We start from the raw sequence: 17,945 nt of genomic DNA on the forward strand, positions 1-17,945 counted from the left end.
CTGGGGAGATCTTAGAGTGAGAAGCATTTTCAAGCCACAGTTCTACTGTTTCCCTGTCAGGAGTATAAGCATTGTTAAGGTAGAAAAAGCCTCACTGGTTTTAAGCTGCATCCTGAGGACTGGCTTGTGATGCACCAGCATTTCTCTGAACCTACTAAGCATTCCCAAGCTGGCTGTTTGACAATCTCATAGGCCACTTGCATCTCAGCCAGCACATTTCAGTAAGAATGCTTTCTCCTGTCTACAAACTATAAGTCTCTGTCTCTTTCTCTCTGTCTCTCTCTCTCCCTCTCTCTCTCTCTCTCTCTCTCTCTCTCTGCTCAGCCTGTGAGTAAATTGCCTATTTTATTCAGCTTTGATAACAACTGTCCTAGATGTTAGGTTCTCTCCATGACACACTGCACACCAACAAGAGTATGTAAAAATACAACCACTGAGTCCCAACATGGCTTGTCCTTGGATGGGATATTTCAGAGCACAGAACTGATGGTTTCATCATACCTGAATTTGGGCTGCATGCTCTACAAGGGGCAAAATTCAAAACTTTTTTTAAACGATTTTTAAAAATTTATTTATTCATGAGAGACAGAGAGAGAGGCAGAGACATAGGCAGAGGGAGAAGGAGGCTCTCTGCAGGGAGCCCAATGTGGGACTCGATCCCAGGACCCTGGGATCACAACCTCAGCCAAAGGCAAATACTCAACCACTGAGCCACCCACATGCCCCAAATCAAAACTTTTGATACAAATACAAAAGCAATTAAATGGAGGAAGGATGGCTTTATCAACAAATGGTACTGGAGCAATTCAGTTTTCTGTGGGCAAAGGAAAATGAACACTAACTAAAGTTCATATCATATGCAAAAACTAACTCAAAATGGACCACAGGTTTAAAGGTAAAACATGAAACTATAAAACTTTTAGAGAATAAGAATAGAAAAGCTTCATGACCTAGGAATACACAAAGAGTTCTAGACAAGATGTCAAAAAACACAATGCATAAGAGAACAAATCAATAAATTTAATACCATTAAAATTTAAAGTTTTTACTCTGCGAAAGGCCCCATTAAAATGATAACAAGACAAGCTATAGTCTTTGAGAAAAACATTCGCACACCACATATCTGACAAAGCACCCAAGTCTAGAATATATAAAGAACTCTCAAAACTCAGCATTAAAAAGGGAAACAATCCAATTAGAAAATAGGCAAAAAGACACGTAGAGACATTTCACCAAAGAAACTATGTGAATGGCAAATAAGCATATGACAAAAATGTCCAATATCATCAGCTCTCAGGGAAATTCAAATTAGACCATAACAAGATATCACCACACACCTGCCAGAACAGCCAAAAGGAAAAATAATGACAATACCAGGTGCTGGTGAGGAACTGGAGAAACTGGATCTGTCATACATTGCAAGTGAGTGTATAAAATGGTATGACTATTCTGGAAAATAATTCGGCAGTTTATTAAAGAATCTGAGCATAGACTTCCCCCACCACCCAGCAGGAGAACCCCTGGGCATTTATCCCAGAGAAATGAAGAATTGCGTCTACACAAAAGGCTGGACTTGAATTTTCATAACAGTTTTATTTGTTATAGCCAAAAATTGGAAGCCACCAAAATGTCCCTGAGTAGGTGAATGGTTAAACAAACTGTGGTATGACTATACAATGGAACACTTCTCATCAATTAAAAGGAGTAAAACACTGATACATGTAACAACTTGGATGGATCTCAAGGGCAGGATGCTGAGTGAACAAAACCCATCTCAAAAGGCCAAACACTACAATGGAAGATTCCTCAGCCATTAGAAATGACAAATACCCACCATTTGCTTTGACATGGATGGAACTGGAGGGTATTATGCTGAGTGAAATAAGTCAGTCGGAGAAAGACAAACATTATATGGTCTCATTCATTTGGGGAATATAAAAAATAGTGAAAGGGAATAAAGGGGAAAGGAGAGAAAATGAGTGGGAAATATCAGAAAGGGAGACAGAACATGAGAGACTCCTAACTCTGGGAAACGAACAAGGGGTGGTGGAAGGGGAGGTGGGCGGGGGGTGGGGGTGACTGGGTGACGGGCACTGAGGTGGGCACTTGACAGGATGAGCACTGGGTGTTATGCTATATCTTGGCAAATTGAACTCCAAAAAAAAATTTTAAAGGCCATATACTGTATGATTTCATTTGCATAACATTCTTGAAATGACAAGATCACAGAAGTGAAGACTAGTGCTTCAGAGAGGTTAGAGATGGGAAAAGGAATGAGGCGTAAGAATAAAGGGATAGAGCATGAGAGAGGTCTTTGTGTGGATGGAACAATTCTGTACCTTAATTGTGGTGGTGGTTACAAGAACCTACACCTGTGATAAGATGACTTAGAACTGCACACACACAGTATTGTCATCAGTTTCCTGGATTTTTATTTTTTTAAATGTATCCATTTATTCATGAGAGACACACAGAGAGAGGCATAGACACAGACAGAGGGATAAGCAGGCTCCCACAGGGAGCCTGATGCAGAGCTCAATCCCTGATCCCAGGATCACACCCTAAGCCGAAGGCAGACGCTCAACCACTGAGCCACCCAGGAGTCCCAGTTTCCTGGATTTGATATTTAATGATAGTTCCGTAAAATGTAAGCATTGAGGGAACCTGGACAGAGGGTACATGGAATCTCTCTTCACTATCTTTACAACTTCCTGGGGATCTATAATTATTTAAAAATAAAAATTTGAAGCAAATAAATCCAACCTTAGTATTTGTAAAGCTGGGAGCATGAGGGACCTATGAAAAAAAAAGGCAGGAGCATATGAAGAATATGTCAATATTGCCTTAATAGAGAATTGGGATGTCAAAATGTAGGACCTCTTCTGCTTGGAGTCACACAAATTCTGAAAACACAGCTCTGTCCCATTAAAAAATGACAGGGAATGTAAAGTTTTGATTTATGGTGTTCATAAATCCAGTTCTTATTTTTATAGCCATGAGCTGCAGTCTTCATGGTACTGCCTGTTTCCAGCACCAGCCTTTGAGGGGATATAACCTGGCCAGGTAGAGCTGCCTCCTTCACAGAGCCATGTGAAGTGGTGGGCCAGCTGTGGAGCCACATGGAACTCCCATCCCTGTGTTCACTGGAGGCAAATCTTTCTGGAATGAAGACAATTGAATTTATCAGAATTCTTCTCAAAATGAGTAGCATGCACAGCTGAAAGGAATTCTTACATTGGTGTTTGGTGTTGAAGGATAAGGGGATGGATGTGAGACCCCAGGTGCAGGTAAGCTAAACCTGTCAAGTGGCCCGGGTCTCTTCATCCACAGGGTTTCCTGGTATAGATTTGGGGATGTTTGCAAACAAGATGGAATGCCTCAAGACCATTGAGGCTCCTGGCTGCAATAGATGACCCTCCTCCTTTGTCCAGCACTGCACTGAGGCTCCCCAAAGACAGACTCGCTGATCAGAGATCACTGACCAAGCCCAGCACTGGCCTTAGAGAGGACAAACACAGAATACTAAGGAACCCAGTGTGTCCTGGCTTTTGCTCTGCATTGTTTACAGAGCAGGAATGGGTTTGTGACAATGACCAAGGGGAAAACAACAGGCAATTAAAACCCAGAGCCAGTTATTATTCCCAAAACACAGCCTTGTCATCTTTATCTTCCCTCAATACTTATACTTTTGTATTGCCCTGAATATGTAAATGAGAACCCAGTATATTATATAATATGGCAGAAAAATCATTGCAGAAAGAAAAATAATTATTTGATGAAGTAGTTTAGAATAACTACTTATTTAGAGGGGAAAAAATGTACAGTCCTAACCTCACACAATAGTCCAAAAGAAATTCCTAGTCGAAAAAAGTTAATAATGACAAGCCTGGAAAAAAAAAAAAATGTGTCTGATCTTAGGATGAAAAAGTGAACTTCTGAACTTGAAATGAAATGATGAGAGGGGCACCTGGATGGCTTGATCGGTTACACATTTGACTTTTGATTTCAGCTCAGATCATGATCCAGGGGCTCATGGGATCAAGCCCCACTTCAGGTTCCATGTTGAGGGGGGGGTGTCTGCTTAGGATTATCTCTCCCTCTCCTTCTTCTCCCACCACTCATGCTCACTCTCTCTCTAAAATAAAAAAATAATAATAATAAGTCTTTTAAAAATGATAAGTCAAATTAGAAAAAAAAATTATCTCATAAGAGTTTGAATTGTCCATATGGCCAAACATAAACAAAATGTTAAAGGACAAGGTGCATATAAGAAATATCATTTGGCTTTTACCTTGAATCCATGAAGTAGTTACAACCCAATGAAAAACAGACAAGAACAGAATTAGAACTGGAAACAGAAATGAGTAACTAGCCTAAAATATTTTTTGGCTCACTCAAATTGAAATATCATTTTTCATCTATCAAACTAACAAAGTTTCTTTCAATAATAATTTTGACTTGTGATGTTATGGTAAAATAGATACCTTTTTACTGAGAAGCTTCTCTCTTTCTGGCCAAATAGAATGCATTGCCCAATAGAATTACTTCAAAAAGAATTTTTATAATCTTACATTTGGAAGAAGCACAGCTCTATAATCGACGAAGAACATTTTTCTATAGTGTGTGGCATGTGATGAGGCCACCTCCAGTTGGGAATGTCAAGATAGGTTCATTTCATGATAAAGACAGCATTGCCTGAACCCTAGAAGAATGTTTCCTGGGTTCTAAGATGATGTAATTACACAATTTTGTGGGTAATTACATCACTAAGTTCACTGTTCTGGATTTAGTTATCAAAAATCTGGAAATGAAAAAAAACAAAAAACAAAAAAACAAAAATCTGGAAATGTTCTTTGCCTGGAACAGAGCAGATCCTGGGCATGCTGGGGAAATGTTCTTCCAACCGGTGCATAAATTTTCACTTTAATGAACCTTCAAATTTAAACCTCAGAGCAAAAGTTCATCAATTTGCTCACACTCAAAGACTCTTAACAAATGTTCAGAGTGGTGATATCCCTCATTATTGAGGCAATTTTTAGTTTATAATCTGTTTGCTGAGTTTCCATTCTTATTCTGAGTGATTTAGGAACATCATTAACCCTGGCACGTCAGATAAACATAAAAGCAAAAACAGGGTTGAAAATGTTAGAATGCAGAGGCATAAGATTATGAGTGAGGGATAGAACTGGTTAAAACAGAGAAAGCAAGGAAGAAATGACAGATTTTACTTGGATGGAATACTTGGCAGACTTTCTAAATGGGCACACCCCGCCCCTGGAAAATGTCCTATCCTACTCCCCAGAATCTGTGAAAGTGATGAGATGATCAAGTCATAACATCGTGTCATATTGCATAGCATAGTTGAGCTTAAAATTGGATGATCACCCTGGATTATCCAGGGGACCCAGTGTAACCCCACAAGCCCTTAAAAGCAGTGGGTGTTCTCCAGCAGGTAGTAGAAGCTGGAAAGGCTCAATAATCATGGCTGTTTTGGGACACCTGGGTGACTCAGTGGTTGAGCATCTGCCTTTGGCTCAGGGCATGATCCCGGAGTCCTGGGATCCAGCCCCACATTGGGCTCCCTGCATAGAGCCTGCTTCTCCCTCTGCCTGTGTCTCTGCCTCTTTCTGTGTCTATCATGAATAAATAAATAAAATCTTTTTTTAAAAATCATGGCTGTTTTGAGGATGGAGAGGAGGCTACCTGAGAAGAAATGCAAGTAGCCTATAGGAGCTAAGGACAGTCCCATCTGGCAGCCAGCAAGGAGATGGTGACCCTGGTTCCACAATCCCAAGGAACTAAATTCTTCCAGCAGCCTGAAGGAGTTTGAAAGCAAATTTCTGTCAAGAGCTTCCAGGTAGGAGCACAGTCCTGCCAACAGCTTGATTTTGACCTTGTGAGACTCTGAACAGAGAATCCAGCCACAGTGTGCTGGACTCTGACCCACAAGAGCTGAAAGCTAATAAGTGGATGTTGTTTTAAGCTGATAAGTTTGTGATAATTTGTTATGCATGAATAGAAAACTAGTATCATGGGGACTTACAAACAGAAGGACTTATCGTCAATTCCTAGAAGCTTTTCAGTTGCCCAGGTAGAGGAGATCTTAATATTGATGATGAGACTACAATGTACACATCCTCTAACATAAGCATTTGACAATAAATTTTAAGAGTCTTTGACCTACCAATTCAATATCCAGGAAAGTAGGAAAATATTTAAATTCAAAGCTCATCAGAGAATTATTTTTAAAAGTCCAATAAAACTTTAATTGATATATCTATGAGTAAGTGATTGTTTACATTAATAATGTAAACACAATTATAGTCTTGCTTCTCAAAGTGTGGTCCATGGACCCAGCATCAGGATCACATGGGAGCTGAATGAAGAATCTGAGGCACCAGACCAAAGCTAGTCAGTTAGCATGTCTGTGTTAATAAGATCCAGAGGGTTTGTAGACACACACAAATTTGAGAAGCATTCATCTGGAATATTATTCAACAATGAAAATCTTGCTAATTTTTATAACACATCATGAACCAATTGGTTTATTTGAGGAAAGATAATTTGGTTTAACAGTGGAATTTCAACTAATATAATCAACCACATTAATAGTTTTAAAAGTACAACCATGTCAGCAGATGCAGAAAAAAAATCCAATGAATGTAATACCAGTTCATTTAACAAAAAAACTCATGGTAAATTAGCAAAAGGAGAAAGCATCTTTTTTTCTGATAAATGTATCTATGAAACACATAGTGTTAAAACACTGAAAACTTTGCTTTGGAATCCAGAGGGAAAAAAAAGTATATACAATTTCTATTTAGCAGTTTCAGTCACAATTTCTATTTAGCAAGGGGTATGATGCATTATATCAAAGCAAGAGAAAGAAATGAAACTTTAAGAATGCCATAGTAAAAAACAAAGCCCTCATTAATCAAAGATAATAAAATAATACAAGTAAAAACCCAAATAAGCCCACAGACAATTTAATAAAATTAGTAATACTTTAAAAATTTGTTGGAGATACATATGTGTGTCTATAGATATATACTTCTATATATTGTGTAGATATATAGATACATATAGGATTTCTACACACCAGTGACAAAGTTTCAAAATAAAATTTAAATAAATTATCAATTAAAAAAAATCAAGTATCCAGAAATTGCCAAAAAATGTGTAAAACCTCTAAACCAATGGAAAACACTAAAAAGTTCAGAAAGACACACACCCCATACATGGCTATTGATTTACATGAGAGGAGGCAGAAAGAGGATGAGTATGGAATTTAAAATATAGTCACCTATCCATGTAAAAACAAATCAACTGCCCCCTGCCACAAAAACCCCATCAGTGTTCTCCAAATCACCCAGATGTTACCTTACTGATCTCTGGGCATTCTTCTCTTTGTTTGTTTTCTTGCTGGTTTGGTTGGTTGATCTTTAAGTTATAAAATTTGTCTTGGTTGTCAGGAAGACAGAAGCTAAAGAATGAGCTAACTTAATACCTGACTACTTGGTTGTGTGCTTTGGAAAGTGAAAGTCTGATGGATGAGAGCTGAAGTCATTGACAATGCCCCATCCATTCCACTCTTAGCAAGCCCTATCATGATGGGGTTCAAGCGATCTTGTGATGTTCTCATATCCTTGAATTGAAACAGCTCTGGAGGCTACAAAGTCAAAATCAAAGTGTGGAGTTAGCAGGACTGGTTCCTCCTGAGGGCCATGAGGAAGAATCTGTTCCACCCTTTCTTCCAGCTTCTGAGATTTGGTGAAAATTTTTGGCAGTTGTTGCCTTGTAGAAGCATCACTCCAACCTCTGCCTGCATCATCACATGGTGCTCTTCCTGGGGGTGTTTCAAATCATGCTTGTTTTCAAAAGATATCTAATGACCTAGAAAAATTTTCAGAACATAGTACTAAATAATACTAAATATTACTAAAACATAATACTAAATACATAAATACTAAATACATAAATACTAAATATTATTAAAACAATACTAAATTTAAAAATAGGCATACAACACAGTTGTATGATCCCAATTTTATAAAAATAATAATGAGTATGCATTTTAAAAGATAAAAATGTAACAAAAACAATACTCATGTATATTTATGTCTATGTTTTATAAATTTTTCACTCAGATCAAATACTACTTTTACAATATAAAAAGTAAACAAATAGACAAACTGTGGGTAGAAATCCTTTAAGTAAGAGGCTCTAATATGTGTGAGGGTTCTAAAGAGATTTCCACTTCATTACTACAGTCACAAGAATGAGCACCTGCTATGCACCATGTAATGCTCTAAGAGCTCTGTGTGTATAACTCACAAAAGCCCTATGAAGTCAGGACCTCTTTTATGCTCATTTCACAGATGAGGAAAGAACTAGATGGTCAGCAGATCCAGGCTGGTTCAAGGGTTGAGGTAATACCCCCTGTCTACTTGCTCACTTGTCTGGTTGAATTCAATTTTTCAAACACAGGTTGATGCCAGCACAATTAGATTCATTCTGCGTGGTGAAGGGGCAGAGAAGGGAACTAGTGGGAATGAGTGGATTGTTATGTGTTAGTTTCCATGGAATCCAATAAGTATTTCATCTGAATTTTCCACTTTCCAACCTTTAAAAGCATTTTGTTTACTACTGCCTTGTTATTGTTTCTACAGACAAACTTTCTAAGGCAGATGGTTAGGATCCTATGTTAAGAGAACTTTCAAGATCAGAATTCCCAGATCCTCCTTAGATATCCTTTCCAATCCTTTCCAGAGAAATATTGTCCTTCAAATAAAGTTCTTCCTTAAACCCATCACTCCACACCCATCTTCACTGGGTTTCTTCAGACAGCAGAGGATAGAAGGACTCCATTTCCCTCCAGCTCAAACAAGCTCTGGCCTCCTGAGCCCTACTGAACATCCTTTCCACCAAGGTGGCTGAAGTCCCTAGAACTCCTGCTTTTACAGACCCCCTTTTAAACTCACATCATTTACTAATATCCAGCATAATGCAAACGGTGGGATCATAAGACAAAGATAATTTGTAAAGGACTTTAGGATGAGAAAATCATTTTTTTTAGGGTGTGCCATCAAACTCCCTGTTTAAAGCAGCAGCAAAAACAATCACTGCTCTTTTCTCACATGGGAAAGAGAAAGCTGAGAAGTACTGAGCTTGAGTATAGATGTTGGAATTGTGCTGTTTGTATTAGGCTAAGTTTGTGTGGGGCAGGAAAACGGGGTGCTGACAGCTTCTTGGCGATACTCCCTGTTCTCCAGTAAAGGCAAAATGGGAAGACTCGCCTTATGACTCAGGGATACTCAGAACCTAATTCCAAAAAAGTGCATCAAACCTCCTTCCTCTATTCTAGTCCCAGATGAGCTGTTTTGAAACCTGAAACATGGCCCTTTTGTTGGAGACTTTTGAAAATTCCCATAGTACTCAACGCACTGATAAATAGACATCTATCTCCTCTCTAAATTTGAAATAAGGTTGAGTGAATTAAAAACAACATGCTCCATAGTGAAGAGAATTAATTGTTTTGGACTGAGATTTAGAGAAGTGGCAGATCATGGGGGAAAGTGTTATGTCATCTCATGAAAACTAAAATAGAGTGAATCAAATAATACCACTTTTGTCTAGACCCCACAAACTTTATCTAAACCAGGGGCTGGCAAATAGTTTTTGTAAAGGCCAGATAGTAAATATCTTAAGATTTGCAACCATATGGTGTCTGCAGCAACAGCTCAGCCCTGCCACTGTAGCAGGAAAATAGCCATCGATGAAGCATAAAAAGTAAGTGTCGTACAGGAAAGCACTAGAGCAAGAATCACCAACGCAGGGAAAAGGTGGCTGCAGAGCCAAATGATCTGATAGAGAATAAATGGGTTCCTACAGGAAGAGTGATTGTTACACTTACATGCAGTAAGTGTTTGTTTTTCTTACTTTGGCCATTAAGGTGATTAGTTCATTCTAACAATAAGGTTGAAACATGGTACTCCGTTGGCTGCCTTACAGAGTCAGGAAACACTATTCCTAACCAGTTTTCAGTCATAATGAAATGGCGCAATAAATCCTCGAAGACAAACAATAGAAGTCACTGTTTATTTTTCTCGTATTTCATCTCTCCAATCAATTCAGCAAATTTAGTCCTATCATCTTTGATAGACTGGGTATTCAAAAAAGACCTTTGTATGACCCACAGATAAATATGATGATAAAACTTTGAATAATAAGCTGAGCATTAGGAGTTTATTTTCTTTCCTTCCCCTCTTCTAGTTCAATGTAAAGAACAACCATTTAGGTGAAAGGGTATCATGTAATAATTTGAGAAAAATTGGAAATCGTCACCTTGTTGCCCAAGCGTGCTTCACACTCTATGATGTAGTCATAGATGATCACAACCTAATGTGGTCTTTTATGTGACGGTAATCAATTTAGAAACTATTAACATGTAGCATTTTTATTGATGAATCATAATCTCAACTGAAAGAGGATAACTCTTAAGCTCCTGTAATTCATGACTTTATAGACAGCCAAGAATGTTAAGTGGAATTCTAACAATTATGGAGGAAAGCCAAAAACAAATAAACCATTTTCTGCTTAATGTATGTATCCAACCTTTATACCAGAAATATTTTCAATTTTGAGAAGAAAATGTCCTTTGGCATTAACTAAATATCTGCATTAATTTAAAATATTCTACTAAGAATAAATCACATTATATAACCATTAAAAGACTAGATCAACATATTACGATTAGCAGTTAGGCTTGATATAATAAAGCATCTTAGTATATTTGACTGTAGACACACATAAAACTATTCAAATGAGAAATTTAATCATATAACCAGTATTCAAAGATCCTGTACCTTCTGGGAGACAAGGCACCATGGTCACTTTGGCAGAAAAAGCAGGAGGGTCAGGCACCAGCTTTTGCAAGTTTTGGCTTAAAACTGACATTCGTTACTTCATCCTGCAGAGCATTGGTCAGGAGCTCTAAGTGAGCACAGGGATGGATGGTGAGCAATAATTACAAAATGTAATGTTGTAGATACCAATTAGAAATACAAAAGAAGTTTAACAGGTGAATTTGAGTCTGAAGAATTGGAGAGAGATTAAAAAGAAATCAGTTAAATGGAAAGAGAGAAACCTGGTAAAGGGGAGGGAGGGAAAAAGTGAGGGAAAGAGGGAGGGAGGAGGGAGAGGGGGAGGAGAAGGACAGAAATAGGAAGAGGGAGGGTATCCCTGGGTGGCTCAGTGGTTTGGCGCCTGCCTTTGGCCCAGGGCGCAATCCTGGAGACCCTGGATCGAGTCCCCTGTCGGGCCCCCTGCATGGAGCCTGCTTGTGTCTCTGCCTCTCTCTCTCTCTCTCTGTGTGTGTGTATAAATAAATCTTTAAAAAAAAAAAAAAAGATAGGGAGAGGAAGGGAGGGGAGGAGATGGGAGAGAGGGAGGAGGAAGGGAGGAGGAGGAGAGAGAAAGTTTGAGAGAGTAGCCTATACCAAAGCCCCAAACTCAACCACCAACCTGAATTTCAGCTGGAAGACATGGCTTAACAATGACAATGTGGATTATAAAACAAAACCTAAAGCCCTTGGGAGCTCACAGACACAATATGAAGCATGCAAGAATAAATCTTAAATTATATGAGCAGAATTGTGTTTTTAAGAAAAGGGGGGTGATAGTATATCCTCTTCTGATCTACCCAAATTACAATCGGTGTACTATATTTCAGATCTGAGTAAAAAGGGGAAAAGAGGGCGCCTGGATGGCTCAGTGGTTGCGTGTCTGCCTTTGGCTCAGAGTGTGATCCCGGGGTCCTGGGATCAAGTTCCACATCGGGCTCCCCACAGGGAACTTGCTTCTCCCTCTGCCTGTGTCTCTGCCTCTCTCTCTGTGTCTCTCATGAATAAATAAATAAAATCTTTTAAAAAATAAAAAGAGGTAAAGAAACTGAGAATATTTAGAATATATTCAAAGTGAATACATCAGGCCACAGCCTTGCCCTTCTTTTTGTGGCTGAGAATATAGTGAGTGTGTAAGACTGTGTGGGTGTGACAGAGAGAGAGTGTGTGGAGTATGTGTGTGTGTGTGTGTGTGTGTGTGTCCTGGGTTACCAGTGTCTTTGTTTTAGTTCTGCAGAGAAGATGTAAAACCTTCTCTAGTCTTCCCTTGTGAGAAATACAGCCATCGCCAAGGACAATGTAAACCGAGCTATTTGCGTGGGCTGCTGATCACAGAGAACAGGGAAACCCTCAGCTATCCTTCCACTAGAGCGCCACTCTGAACCCTGTCTGACACAAATAATCTATTGGGTGAACTATTTTGTTCTGATGGAGAGACGTATGTCTCCCTCACACAAGTAATGGTATTTTAATTGCTAGAAGTTAGTCTTGGGTTAGTGGACTGACCTTAGCTTCAGGCAAAATGCAGCTGCCATGAGACAAAGTCTATCCTTGGCTTGGTTTTGCAAGCTCAGAGCCCAAAGGGACAGCAACCAGCCTGGACATCTTCCAGAGGAGTAACTGCTTTGCCACTGTCTCCATCAATATTGTATTCTTCTGTCAGAGTAACTTTTCCTCATGTAATTTTCAATGTAATGCAAATTAAATTGGAACAGGAAATAAAATTTAGTATTGTTGAGCCCTGGATACAAAGTAATGAATTTTCTAAAATTGACTAAAAACATAGACTTTATTGGAAGACCACATCTGTCATCGTTGATATTGATAATACATGGAAATGATGTGTATCGCCTGGACAACAGCCACTTCTCTGTCTCTGCCTCTTGTTGTTGGGACCCTGCCTCTGATAGGCTATGAGTGCCAGAGACACACTTTCTCAGCCAGGGTTGGGTTTATAATCCAATTGCTCTCCATGAAATCAAAGGAAAATTTTGCAAGAGAGGTTTTTAGGAAAAAAATCTCCTCCAGGAAGAGAGAATGAGGTAGAAGGCACACTGTGCTCTACTGTTGCATTGTTAATATTTGTTTTTATTCATTTTATCCTAGATGCACACACAAAAGGTGCGGGGTCAGGCTTGGGTTTCTTATTAAATACTTTGTGGTAAAGAATACCTGTCTGCCCCTGCCACCGTGCTGACCCAAAAGGCAGCGTGGTAATAGCCTACAGAAATCTTTCCTGTTCAAGTGGTCCAATAGCCCATAGATGAAACACAAAGAGAAATGAGTTTTCTCCATTTATAAAGAAAAGGAGGCAACTCCGCTCCTGAAAAGATCCCCCTAGAAGCCAGGTAGCCCCAGGTGTGTCTCAGCATTTAAGACCTGGGACTTTTCCATGTCTTGTTTCCCCCTTGAAATGTAAAACCGCAGCAGGTAGTGTTTCCAGTCTTTCTAGCACCCTGGCTGCAGAGGGGCGGGGGCGGGGGGGGGGGGGGAGGCTATAACTACTTGGAGTTTAGAAGAAGAGAAGAAAAATTTTGATATCCTTTCAAGTTTTCTTCATTTTTTGTTTTGTTTTTACATCAGATTTTCCCATGTACCTATACACTCCATCATAGCAGCTCTTTGTTGTTATTACACAGCACTATACTGTTTGCAAAAGCCAACTCAAATATCCAACAGCAAAATGTACAAAGTTGGTGTATTTATATAATGGAATGATATACACCAACGAGGATGGATGAACCATGCAACAATGTGGAAGAGCTTGCATATATAATGCTGAACGACATTATGTTGAAGCCAGAAGAAAACAGGGTACATTTCTTGTAATTATATGCATATGAAGACCAAATTAGAAAAAAAAAATTAATTTAGGGATCCCTGGGTGGTGCAGCGGTTTGGCGCCTGCCTTTGGCCCAGGGCGCGATCCTGGAGACCCGGGATCAAATCCCACGTCGGGCTCCTGGTGCATGCGGCCTGCTTCTCCCTCTTCCTGTGTCTCTGCCTCTCTCTGTGTGTGTGTGACTATCATAAAAAATAAATAAAAATTAAAAAAAATTTTTTTTAATTAATTTGTTAATCAAGATACTGGGTTTCAAGATACTGGGCAAGTATTGAGTGAGAGAGGGCAGGAAGGTTGCTTCTGAAAAGCTAGAAATACTCATTTCCTTTTCTTTCCTTCTTTTTCTTTTTTACTTCTTTTTTTTACTGTGGTAAGAACACTTAATATGGGCTCTACCCTCCTAACAAAATTCCAAGAGCACACTATATATTGTTAATTGGAGGCACTGTGGCAAAGCAGGTTTCTAGAGCTTCCTCATCTTGCAGAATGGAAACTGCACCCACTGAAGGGCCACTCCCATTTCCTCCTCTCTGTAAGCCCCGGTAACTGCCATTCTGCAATCCATGTCTATGAGTTTGACCACTTTAGATGCTTCATGTACATGGAGTCATGCAAAACTTGTTCTTCTGTGACTGGCTTATTTCACTTAGTATAATGTCCTTCAGGTTCATCCATGTTATAGCTTACAACAGGATTTCCTTCCTTTTTAAGGCTGAATAATATTCCATTGTTTGTATAGAACACATTTCCTTTATCCACTCATCCATCAGCGGACATTAGCCAGATGACTCAAGATCCCTTTGTCTTCATTTGTGAAGAGTCTTAGGAGGTCAGGACTTTTCATAGGATCACTGAGACATTGAGGGGACTTTTCTTTCCCCACATATACCTTCCTACTTTTTAGACAGTTATTTAAGGATGCGATATACAGGCAAGAACAGCCGTCTGGCAACCACGGTGGGTAACATTTTTGGCACTCCCAGGCTTCTACTGCCACAGATGGTAAATGTCATCTCTTTAAGCCACTTTTAGTTGAGTATGTGTCATCCACAGCCAAAAAGTGTCCTGATTCATATAAAATTACAGAAGAAGGTCTTTTTCTTTTTATTTTCTTTCTTTCTTATATTTTTGTTGTTGCTGCTAATGAGTGCTTAGGGAGTCACTCACAAATCACTTCATCTCTGTGAAAAAAACATTACTAAAGATGGATCCTCAGAAATTTTATGACTTGAGGAGAGTCCTTGATCATAGGAGACTAAAGCTCGGAAATGAATGGGGGTATTGCGTGATGGTTAGCACATTCATGCCCCTTTGAGGCCACTGAGGCCAGTGATGGAAACCAAAAGATGAGCTCTGCCCTGCCCCCATGTGGCCAAAACCCAATTCCAGATCAGGGTTCAGTAGATCCAAACAGGCCACATCTTTCCTTAGACTTGACCTGAGAACATGATAAGCGTATGGCAACAGGTGCCTGCACCATCTCAGTCCTTCAGTCCTAGGCATAGATGCTGGGATGAGCTGAGAGCAGGGCATGCAGAGATTCTAAGGACATTGGGAGGCAAGCGAGTCATTTGATTCCATTTGCCTTTTAAGAAGACAGCACTGCCTATAGCAACAGATTCAAGGAAGGCAAAAGGAAAGCTACTTTGCATTTCTGATATTTCCTCTGCAATATCTCATACTTTGCCAGAATGTTCACGTAGAAAATGGACCCAAGAAACCATCCAAGGTCTTAACTTTTCATTAGAAACTAATTTGGGGGCATGTCAATTGCCAATTCTCTAAAAAGGCTGCCAGAATTACTGTTGATCAAGCAAAGCCAAGTTTATTACCCACTGCAGTGAGGAAGGGTGCCATCTTGACAGAGTAAAATGTGTCTCAGAAGGGAGAGAGCATAGTGGATATTTATAGTGTTTCAGAGTCTGGACTCCAAAGGTTCAAGGCGTGTCTTTCTAGGCAGGAATTTAACCAGGAAGGGAAAAGATTCATCGTATATTCATTTAGGATTGGAAGCACAACTCAATCAGGGTCTCCAAGCAAGTCTGGATATGTAAACTGGGGGATGATAAACCAGGATAAATTTATCCTGCTGGATGATCTACCATCCAGAAAGGGGGCTATTTGAGACATCCAGTGTTTGAATAAATTCATCTGGGGAATTCCTGAAACAACAAAATTATTCTCTTACTAAGAAAGAATTTCCTAGAAGGAAAATGAAGTATGTTATTATAACCATCCTTAGATCCCCCTCCGGATGGTTAAGTTATGTGAATGTAGGAGGTCTCCATTCAGTTGTCTGATACATTCTTTTTTTTAACTAGGCTCCACACCCAGTGTGGAGCCCAATGTGGGGCTTAAACTCACAACCCTGAGATAAAGACCTGCGCTGAGATCAAGAGTCAGACTCTTAACCAACTAAGCTACCCAGGCACCCATCAGGTGTCTGATACATTCTGTTCATGAAACTCTATACCATGTGATTGATATTTGTTCTCATGGAAACATACCATAGAGCACCCTAAGTTATTAGCTTAGAAAGTTCCCCTTTGGTGTCATAACTCCTTAAAGGAGTGTTACAAGAGATGCAAAGTCCACAGGCTTTGGTTCAAAACAGATAGAGGTTTTCCTTTTGTTTTCCTTGCTTGTTTATTTGTGGGATATGAATCCAGAAGACTAACTTGCTCAGTCTTCTTAGTCTATGGATAAGGTTTTATCACCAGGAAAGGGGAAAGTGTCCTGACCCTCTTCTGCCCTTTGTCTAGGTCTGTGTGACTTTCAGCATGTCACACATGTCAGCTGGGACCCTGGGATTCACATTCACACATCTTAGAGGAAAAGGCTCGCCTCCTAAACTTTTGCATTCTGAGGCAAACCCTGCAGAGCAGAAACTTCCTAAAGGCAACCCTGCATCACAAAAACATCATAATACTGCCATAAATCAAAAACTCTTTGCAACAGTATGGAACATTGTTCATGAACTTTCTGGGACCCCTCCAAGGGAAGCTCACCTGTCTCTCCATCTTGCAGAAGACAAGTGTCCTGTCATGCCTTAGTGTCCAAGCCTCCTGTCCTGGACCCCTGGGTGAGTCTACTGAACAGCCCTGGTCTCACTGTGTGTCCACAGTATCTCTGCCTCCTAACCATTTGGCTATCTAGTTATTTCTGTGTGTGACACCCTGGATTGCTTTTTGTCTCCACTGACTGTATCTTTGCATAAGTACTGGAGCAGAGGAGTTGGTTCTGCCTTGGTCCTGTGTTCCATCTTCCATTCTCTGTAAGACCCTCCCATGTGCCATTATAAAGTGAAGCTCCTCAATTCTTTGTGAACACTAGCCCACCTCTGAAGTGTCCTCGAAGAAAATCTGAATTCTGGGTTTCTACTGCCTCTTCTTGGGTCTTGGAGAAAACTGGCGTTGGCTTTGCCTCAATTGATCCAATCTCTGAGAATGGCCATGGGCCATTCTTGACTCACTATCCAAAGGAGACTTTGGCCAACCCTGAAGACCAATTCTGTACCTATCACTTCAGATGTTTCCAGGAGCTCCTCCACCTCCAGAGTCAATCTTCATTATGCTGCTGAAATTGGATTCTAAGTGGGATGCTGCTAGGGGTGAAACTGTGCCCTTCCCCAATTCATACATTGAATCCCTTAACTCCCAATGCCTCAAGATGTGACTGTATTTGGAGACTGGAATTTCAGGCAGTTCTTAAGTTAAAATGAGGTCATTAGGCTGGGTCCTATTCTGTACAACTAGTGTTTTCATAAGAAGATGTGATTGGAATACAGATACACACACACAGAATAAAAGCCACATGACAACATAGTGAGAAGGTTGCCATCCACAAGCCAGGAAGAGAAGCCTCAGAAGAAGCCTGCTAATACTTTGACCTCAGAAATCCAACCCCTAGAACTGTGAGAAAAGAAATTTCTGTTGGTTAGCCATCTTGTCTATGATATTTTGTTATGGCAGCACTAGCTAACTAATACAGATGCCAGGGAATCTGACAGAGAATAAATGGTCATAAAATAGGGTTTGTCACCAAGTAGACTTTGGCCTACTCATAATTTTATTGAACATATATTCTCCCTCATACCTTCTCTAGAAATTATTCTCTCTCTCTTTTTTTAAGATTTTATTTATTTATTCATGAGAGGCACAGAGAGAGAGAAGCAGACACAGGCAGAGGGAGAAGCAGGCTCC

Source organism: Vulpes vulpes, chromosome 15 (assembly GCF_048418805.1).
Source record: "Vulpes vulpes isolate BD-2025 chromosome 15, VulVul3, whole genome shotgun sequence".
NCBI lineage: Eukaryota > Metazoa > Chordata > Mammalia > Carnivora > Canidae > Vulpes > Vulpes vulpes.